The sequence below is a fragment of the Petromyzon marinus genome, chromosome 1 (assembly GCF_048934315.1).
Source record: "Petromyzon marinus isolate PM22_M1 ecotype Great Lakes invasive population chromosome 1, UKy_Petmar_22M1.pri1.0, whole genome shotgun sequence".
NCBI classification, from domain to species: domain Eukaryota; kingdom Metazoa; phylum Chordata; class Hyperoartia; order Petromyzontiformes; family Petromyzontidae; genus Petromyzon; species Petromyzon marinus.
The window spans coordinates 25,612,169-25,621,458 of NC_133667.1; the positions used below are offsets into that span (position 1 = coordinate 25,612,169).

General features: G+C 46.3%; 1 protein-coding gene across 2 annotated transcripts in view; it reads right to left on the minus strand.

The window, feature by feature from the left end:
* The window catches only part of LOC116943623 (interleukin-31 receptor subunit alpha-like), a 50,551-nt gene extending 41,473 nt beyond the window's left edge, over window positions 1–9,078 (minus strand). The window contains exon 1 of one of the 2 annotated variants that reach the window (XM_032956654.2): window positions 8,292–9,078. The gene's annotated coding sequence lies outside the window, so the exon portion shown is untranslated. The remainder of the gene's footprint in view (window positions 1–8,291) is intronic. The other variant, XM_032956645.2, reaches the window with a different exon arrangement.
* Window positions 9,079–9,290: the final 212 nt, after the last annotated feature.

The following is a 9,290-nucleotide window of genomic DNA, read 5'->3' on the forward strand; positions in this document are numbered from 1 at the left end:
TGCGCCTCCACTGGTGTGAGTGTAGGATGCAGTGTGAGAGTGTGTATTAATAAATAGCTGCCAATCCCAGACATAAGTCCTCGTCTCCGTGTGGTTGGACTGCACTACATACATATAAATATAGTGTGCACCCACGTAGGATGCTGCGTATAGTCCCCACTTGTGGCCAGGGTCAACGGCGGCGTGGTGTATTCCGCAAATATGCCCGACTGTGAGGGCGGGCACAAGCCGGCGTGAGTAGGTTAAACGTTTAGTTTTATAAGGGCACCACGGGGTGACCAGCCCCTCCACACCCAGCCCCACCCCTCACACCCCCCACCCAGCCCCACCCTTCTACCCAGCCCCACCCCTCACACCCCCCCACCCAGCCCCTCCTCACCCTCCACACCCAGCCCCACCCCTCACACCCCCCACCCAGCCCCTCCCCACCCAGCCCCTCCCCACCCAGCCCCTCTTCACCCAGCCCCACCCCTCACGTTTTTGGATGCACGACGGACGGACACAATAATCCCCTGTGGGCTGGTGTAACCAGGAGGTTCCTACCAGTATAAAGGTGCTTCAAATGATTTCTGTCCCCGAACTGCGTCACGACACATGTGTAAACACCGCACTGTCTCTGGCAGGGTTAGTCAATGTGCCACTGAGAAGTGGAAGTGTCCGTTCCGGCAAGGACGATTTTTTCCCAGAAATGAGTCACGGGTGCTGGGGACCGCCCAAATGTCCCCAGCGAGGCCAAGAGACACGCAGATACATGGGCACACTAACACAAAAGGCATTTATTCCCCGTTAAACATTAACGGACGGTGAGGGCAAATGCTGTTTTGGAAAACTAATAAAGGTTGGCATGACACACGAGGGGCTGGATGGGCAACACCATGTCCGGCCACCTTAGTCTCTCTCTTCCCAGAGCTGATGTTTACACACCACAGCAGGTACTCATTTAAGGCTGGGTCAACCCAGAAGATGCCCACGACCGGTTAAAATATTCTGTATTGTTATTGTTCGTGAGCGGGAATCAAATTCGGGTCGCCGCGACGGGTTCGTAGCGCAGCGTGCGCTATCACTCCCCAAGGACATAGACACAGTAGGTGCAAACGGTCACAGAAACATATTAACTATGTTTCCCTATTTGTATTTTTAAATTATATCTTAAAGCTATTTTATATTCGATATTTATTTAATTTTATATACTTCAGCCCCTTAGTGTTAGACTTTTAACCCTTATTATAGTAAGACTTGTTTAAAACTTATTTAAGATTTTAGATTCCTATATGTTGAATGTATGCACCATCCTGCCAAAGTAAATTCCGTGTCGGTGTGAACTTACATGGCGAATAAAACCCTTTCTGATTCTGATTCTGAAACACTCAGATACAAACACTCATCAACGTATGCACATACACATTAAACATACAGGAACATACACACAGTCAAAAGCGCATACACCCACAGCGCTTGTGCCAGGCTTTGTGCACGTTGAGATCACGTGGAGCGTCGTAGGCCACAAAACAATCTTTGAAGAAACTACGTGTGACGTTTCTCCCAATTACTCGTTTTGTTCATATGCCTGTTGGTGCCTTTGGTATTTAACTTGGTGCGTGATGTGCTTTAGACAACCTGCAGTGACTCACAGTGCTTAAATACGGTGGGTTGTGAAGGCGTTTCTTTATTATAACAGTTGTAACGAGCTGATGAAATTAAACCTGTACAAATGAGACATAACAAAGCCGGAAACAATAAAAGTGAGACCAATAAGATCTGGTAATCCAACAACATTTGCTTCACAAGTCTGCCTTTGCTGATGCGACTGAGAAGAAGGCTCTGTGTATCGCTAAATCCGGTCCTGAGTTTGCGTAAAACAAACTCTGTGGATAATTATTGGTCTTCAAAGCCGATAGGCTGATGGGGTAAAACATATTTTATATATGTCACACAGAGCTGAGTTCTGCGAGGGTTTCCTTCCACATGCAAAACGGTCATTAATATATCTAGAGGACTGCAGAGCTTGGGGGCTGGAATTTGGTACCTGCTCACTGCCTGGCTGCTGACTTCCCTGCTTTATCTGTGGTGCTCGCTAGCAGCACTTTCCCCTACAGTATGTTAAGGATATACGGGGGATCTTTGTATTTGTTGTGTACACAAGTGCAAACTAAAATCAGTCTAAAGAGGAAGATGTGTGTGTGTGAAATGTGTGTGTGTGAAATGTGTGTGTGTGAAATGTGTGTGTGGCTGTGTCCGTGTTTTCGACTTTGCACGCGTGTGTCTTTGTGCGTGGGTGCACAGCGCTCGGAACCTAGTACATGAGTTTGATTTCCCAGCCACAGCTAACATCAGTGGCGAATTATGTTGGCATTGTGTCCTGTGGGGAGCGACAGTGCAGTGGTTAGCGCACTGCGCTACCAAAGCCGGCGACCCGAGGTCGATTCCTGCTCACAGCTAAAATCGGTGACATATCGAGAACTGATCTTGGGCCATCTCGAGGTTGATTCAGCCTTAAATGAGCACCTGGTGTGGTGTGTGAACATCTCCACTGGGGAGACAAAGGCGGCCACCCTTGTGTGCTATGCTCGCCTTAAGTTGCTCGCAAAGACCATTTGCCACAACAGTGTGCTAAAGACTATATAGAGGATCTTTGTATTCGTCATTGTGTCTGTATGTATACTTCATTACGTATGTTCGCTGTATGTGTGCATATTAGAACGTCTATATGTCTAAATAAAGATTCTGTTCTAATGTAATTCCTCAATTATACGATCAACCCAACACTCGTGACGTGTTTTGGAATGACACGTATGCCAATCTAACCGATTTCTTTTCAGGAAGTTAAATGTTTTTCCTCTCAGGCAGTTCAAATGGCCTTGCCATAAACACAAATACAAAAACCTGCAGAGTTCTGGGACCAGGGTTTGAGCCCTGGGTCTCAGTGTCTATTCGTCTCTCAGGAGATTAAAAATGCCAATTCCTTTCAACAATTCCGAGCTTTAATCCTATGAAAACCTGGGTTTGAGTGCTAGTTCTGGGTGTATCTCAGAAATTTCAGAATGGCAAATTTATTTCCACAATTATGGAGCTTGAACCTGAGGATTACGGTTTGTGGCTCCAGGCATGTGAGGAGGTTCATAATGGTAATTTATTTCTAGAATTTTCAGCCTCGAATGTTTCTAAATGTTGAGCCTTAGGTCCTGGTTTTCCCTCTCTCAGAATGTTCACAATAGCCACGCAATTACACACTTTTCAGTCTTTAAAGTGTGAATTCCTAATTTTGAACCCTTGGAATGTCTCTCTCTGCCTTTCTCATGGGGTTCATAATGGCCATGTCAGAGACAATGAGATCCATAATGGCCAGTTCCTTCCAGAATTCAGAGAACTGCCCTGTGCTGAGGTCGAGATTGGCACAGCGCTGTCGTTTCACCATGCCCCTTGTGGCTCAGTGTGTTCATGGGAGAGATGTTCTTGCGTTACCGTTCGTGTTTGTGATAACATGTTGCAACTTCTAAGTTCCTTAATATGTGTGGAGACACAGATGTATAACATGTGTTTGCACGCTGTCTGTGAGTTGTGAAATATGTGTATGTACGCAGAGTGCTTCAGTTCAACCAAATATGTGAATCGATCTTGGGCCTCCGCCAATGAGTGTCTGGTAAAGTGTGTAAACATCAGCACTGGGGGAAACAAAGGCGGCCAGGCATGGTGCTGACCACCCACCCTATCACGTGCAGTGACGGCCTTCATTGGTTATCGCTAGCAGCACTTGCCTCTGCAATCTGTGGGAGGCTTTAGGGGGGATCGTAGTGTTTCCATGTGTCCATATAATATCAAGATCATTCGAGGGTCAGCACATCTGACAGTTGTGTGACACGTGCAAGAGATAACAAAGGAAGCAGGATATGTCCGTTGTGTAACACAAAACAAACAAACATCCCCCGTTTAGCCTTAAGCAGACTTGTTGGGAAAAGTGCTGTTCACGAGCACCTATCAAGGCCGACACTGTACACAACGGAGTGGGTGGCCAGCACCACGCCCGACCGCCTTTGTCTTCCCAGTAGCGATATTTTTACACACCGCACCAGGTACTCATTAGAGGCTGAGTCGACCTAGGGGAGGCCCATGACCGGTTCAGATAATCGTCACCGGTGTTGGCCGTGGGTGGCAATTGAACTCTGGTCACCGGGTTCGTACACTACCACTCACTACCACCACACAAAGACATACACACACGCATACATAAATACACAGATTAATTCTATCTCTCTCACATACCATCGAGAAATACAAACTTCACAAAAGATCCCCTACGTAGCCCACACATCACACACACGTGCAAACAACATACAAGCACACACACACACAAACCACGAATATTCCCCCGTACGACTGACACGTGTTGCTGACGTTGGGGCAAGTGCTGTTAGCGAGCACCTATTAAGGCCACAACGTCGCAGTGCATACGCACACCTCATGTATCCATTAGTCAATAACACTGTGGCCTTAAAAAGGCAACAAAGAATAGACGACGTTTCGGCCAATGGCCCTTGTTCATTGAACATGTGCTTGTGCACCACTGCTGCTAACGTCGTAGAGCAACATACTTTGTGTCATACGCATAGCCAGGGTGATTTAAGTTCACGAGTGATGTAAATTATGATGATGTTCTAGAAGGGCCATGAAAGCTGAACATTGTTACATTGTTACAAATACTGTACAGTCAAACCCATGCTTATAGCGAGGCCAATTCGAAAACCATTAACTAAAAAAGTGTATTTGAGTCACATTAATTACCGTCCGGAGGTTGATTGGGTTCACTCTAAGATGTTTTCATGTTTTTTTGTTTTGTTGCGGTTGCACCCGATTCAAGAGCCGAATGACTCACAGGGCTATACCAATTAAATGAACTGAAAACTGAAAAGGGCAGTGCCCGCACAGAGCTCTACAATGTTCTAAGTGGCACGCCGAGCACCACGGAATAGACAAAATCACTGCAATCGGTGCACCGAGTAATTGGCCTCCCGCTGAGTGGGACGCTATGGTCAGTCCGCTGCTGGAATATTCGTCCATCATTCACGATTTGGGTGATGCTGATTGCTGCTGCTGCTGCTGCATTGGATGTCACAAACAACAACAACAACACTCAACACATTCGTCAATAAAACTGTGGCCTTCAAAGGAAAACAAATATATAATAGGCCACGTTCAGGGCAATGGACCTTCTTCATATCACATACAATGTGTACTCTGTATCATATCTCCCTGTTTGGGCAAGTGTTATTGACGCCCGTGCTGGGCTTTGTGGTGCTGTATTTGACCATACTTCACCACGTTGGTCAGGGCATCGAAGCGAGAACATAGAAGTCTACAGTACAACAAAGTGAAATGCCCCCCCCCCCTGTGTAGCCTTCACAGACTGCTGGGGCAAGTGCTCTGTTAGCGAGTAACAGCGTTGGGGTGGACAGCACCACGCCCGGCCGCCTTTGTCTCCCCGAGTGGCGCGATGTTTACACACCGCACCAGGTACTCAATTGAGGTTGAGTCAACCTAGGGGAGGCCCAGAACCGGTTCAGATAATCGTCACTGCAAATACAAAGATCCCCCGTATAGCCTTGGCAGGCTGTTGAGGCAAGTGCTGTGAGCGAGTACCACCTATGATAAGCATCACGCCCGACCGCCTTTGTCTCCCCGAGTGGCTAGATGTTTACACACCGCACCAGGTACTCATTTGAGGCTGAGTCGACCTACTTCTCCACAACACACACACACACGTGCTTCCAAAAACAACACGTAACACGGCTATACGGCGTACAAGCAGACAAGTTGCCATGTTGACAAACATTGTATCAGTGTCATCTCTGGATCAACAGTGGCAGCAGCTTAATAATTAAAGGGTGGCGTGGTAGAGGGAGTTGTGGTGGGTGGGTGACTCGGTTCGTGGGTGACTTGGTGAGCGGGGGTTGTTGTATGAATCGGTGGGGTGAGCGAGTGAACGAGTGAGTGGGTTGAGTGCAATGCGAACTTGGTGGAGGGCGAATGGGTGAATGATGGTGAGCGGGTAAGTGAATGCGTATGAGGTTGGATGGATGAGTAGGTGAATGTGTATAAGGGTGAGTGGGTGAGTGAGTAGGTGAATGTGTATAAGGGTGAGTGGGTGAGTAGGTGAATGAGTTTGAGGGTGAGTGGGTGAGTAGGTGAATGAGTATGAGGGTGAGTGGGTGAGTTGGTGAATGAGTTTGAGGGTGAGTGGGTGAGTAGGTGAATGAGTATGAGGGTGAGTGGGTGAGTTGGTGAATGAGTTTGAGGGTGAGTGGGTGAGTTGGTGAATGAGTTTGAGGGTGAATGGGTGAGTAGGTGAATGAGTTTGAGGGTGAGTAGGTGAATGAGTAGGTGAATGAGTTTGAGGGTGAGTGGGTGAGTAGCTGAACGAGTTTGAGGGTGAGTGGGTGAGTAGGTAGGTGAATGAGTTTGAGGGTGAGTAGCTGAACGAGTTTGAGGGTGAGTTGGTGAGTAGGTGAATGAGTTTGAGGGTGAGAGGGTGAGTTGGTGAATGAGTTTGAGGGTGAGTTGGTGAGTAGGTGAATGAGTTTGAGGGTGAGAGGGTGAGTAGGTGAATGAGTTTGAGGGTGAGTTGGTGAATGAGTTTGAGGGTGAGTGGGTGAGTAGTGAGTACTGTAGTGAGTACTGTAGTAGTAGTGAGTACTGTAGTGAGTACTGTAGTAGTGAGTACTGTAGTGAGTACTGTAGTAGTAGTGAGTACTGTAGTAGTAGTGAGTACTGTAGTGAGTATTGTAGTGAGTACTGTAGTAGTGAGTACTGTAGTGAGTACTGTAGTAGTAGTGAGTACTGTAGTGAGTATTGCAGTAGTAGTGAGTACTGTAGTGAGTACTGTAGTAGTAGTGGTGAGTACTGTAGTAGCAGTGAGTACTGTAGTGAGTACTGTAGTAGTAGTAGTGAGTACTGTAGTGAGTACTGTAGTGGTAGTGGTGAGTACTGTAGTAGCAGTGAGTACTGTAGTGAGTACTGTAGTAGTAGTAGTGAGTACTGTAGTGAGTACTGTAGTGGTAGTTGTGAGTACTGTAGTAGTGAGTACTGTAGTGAGTACTGTAGTAGTGAGTACTGTAGTAGTGAGTACTGTAGTAGTGGTGAGTACTGTAGTGAGTACTGTAGTGAGTACTGTAGTAGTGAGTATTGTAGTGGTAGTGAGTACTGTAGTGAGTACTGTAGTAGTGAGTACTGTAGTGAGTACTGTAGTAGTAGTGGTGAGTACTGTAGTGAGTACTGTAGTGGTAGTGAGTACTGTAGTAGCAGTGAGTACTGTAGTAGTGAGTATTGTAGTGGTAGTGAGTACTGTAGTGAGTACTGTAGTAGTAGTGAGTACTGTAGTGAGCACTGTAGTAGTAGTGGTGAGTACTGTAGTGAGTACTGTAGTGAGTACTGTAGTAGTAGTGAGTACTGTAGTGAGTACTGTAGCAGTAGTGAGTACTGTAGTGAGTACTGTAGTAGTGAGTATTGTAGTGGTAGTGAGTACTGTAGTGAGTACTGTAGTAGTAGTGAGTACTGTAGTGAGTACTGTAGTGAGTATTGTAGTGGTAGTGAGTACTGTAGTGAGTACTGTAGTAGTAGTGAGTACTGTAGTGAGTACTGAAGTAGTAGTAGTGAGTACTGTAGTAGTAGTAGTGAGTACTGTAGTAGTGAGTACTGTAGTAGTGAGTACTGTAGTAGTAGTGAGTACTGTAGTGAGTACTGAAGTAGTAGTGAGTACTGTAGTGAGTACTGTAGTAGTAGTGAGTACTGTAGTGAGTACTGTAGTAGTAGTAGTGAGTACTGTAGTAGTAGTAGTGAGTACTGTAGTGAGTACTGTAGTAGTAGTGAGTACTGTAGTGAGTACTGTAGTAGTAGTGAGTACTGTAGTGAGTACTGTAGTAGTAGTAGTGAGTACTGTAGTAGTAGTAGTGAGTACTGTAGTAGTAGTGAGTACTGTAGTGAGTACTGTAGTAGTAGTGGTGAGTACTGTAGTAGTGAGTACTGTAGTGAGTACTGTAGTAGTTAGTACTGTAGTGAGTACTGTAGTGAGTACTGTAGTAGTAGTGAGTACTGTAGTGAGTACTGTAGTAGTAGTGGTGAGTACTGTAGTAGTGAGTACTGTAGTAGTAGTGAGTACTGTAGTGGTAGTAGTGAGTACTGTAGTGAGTACTGTAGTAATAGTGAGTACTGTAGTGGTAGTAGTGAGTACTCTAGTGAGTACTGTAGTGAGTACTGTAGTGATAGTGAGTACTGTAGTGAGTACTGTAGTGAGCTCCTACCCGAGTCTTCTCTGCTGTGCTGCGCGTACTCCCGATACCCGTGCCCACGTGGTGCGTGTCGTCACATGTGCTAGGTGCACCTAGCCTGGCACAAGCACCGTTGTGAAGTCCCCGCCACTTGATGACGAACGCCGATTGTTGTCTCTATATATTTACGTGTTTGTACATCTGCGAGCCAATGCGTATATGTATGTAAGGGTGTTATTATGCACGTTTGTGTACATGAATGTCCGTCTATATGTATGACTTAAGTGTGCGTGTGTCGATATGGATGTGTACATATATGTCCTCATATATATGTGTGACTGTGTGTGTCAGCCTGTATATGTTTGTGTGTGTTTGCGGAGCTGCAATGAAATCAGGTCGTGTAAGGAGTATATGTGTGTCTCAAAGCGTATACACGATATGTCTGAGCGTCTGTTCGTGTATGTATGTTAGTACAACACAATAAGTATACAGTGCGTCTATGTAGTTGTAGTAGTAGTACACGCCGTACGCTATGTGCAAGTGTGAACCGTCTCCCTGTGGCTCCCTGTGCACTATAATTATTATAATAATAAATATATATAGAGAGAGAACGCCTCTCTCTCTCTCTGTGTCTCTACCCAGCCGAGCTGGGCTCTCTTCCTCCTCCCGACCCCCTGCGGCAAAGTTTGCGTGCGTGTTGAACTTCTTTCGCACCGTACGTAGCCGGGTCGGAGGTGCGGAGGCAATGACAACAAACGCAGTACAGCGGTTGTGAAGAAACGAGTTTTCAATGTTGATGTTAAAACAAACAAAGTTCGTAGCTCCAGTGGGGGGGTGGTGGTGGTCCTAATATGGGAAAGGAGAACGTTCCAGACGACCGCAGAATCGCGTCTGTCTGTGAGCCGGCTTTGTTCGCGTTTGTGCGATGGTTTGTGCTAATTCGACGATGACCGACGAGGTTACTGCGGTTAATTTGTGGCAAATCACTCTGTGTGTATGTATGTGTGTTATCAGCGCGACCTTCGTAAACGT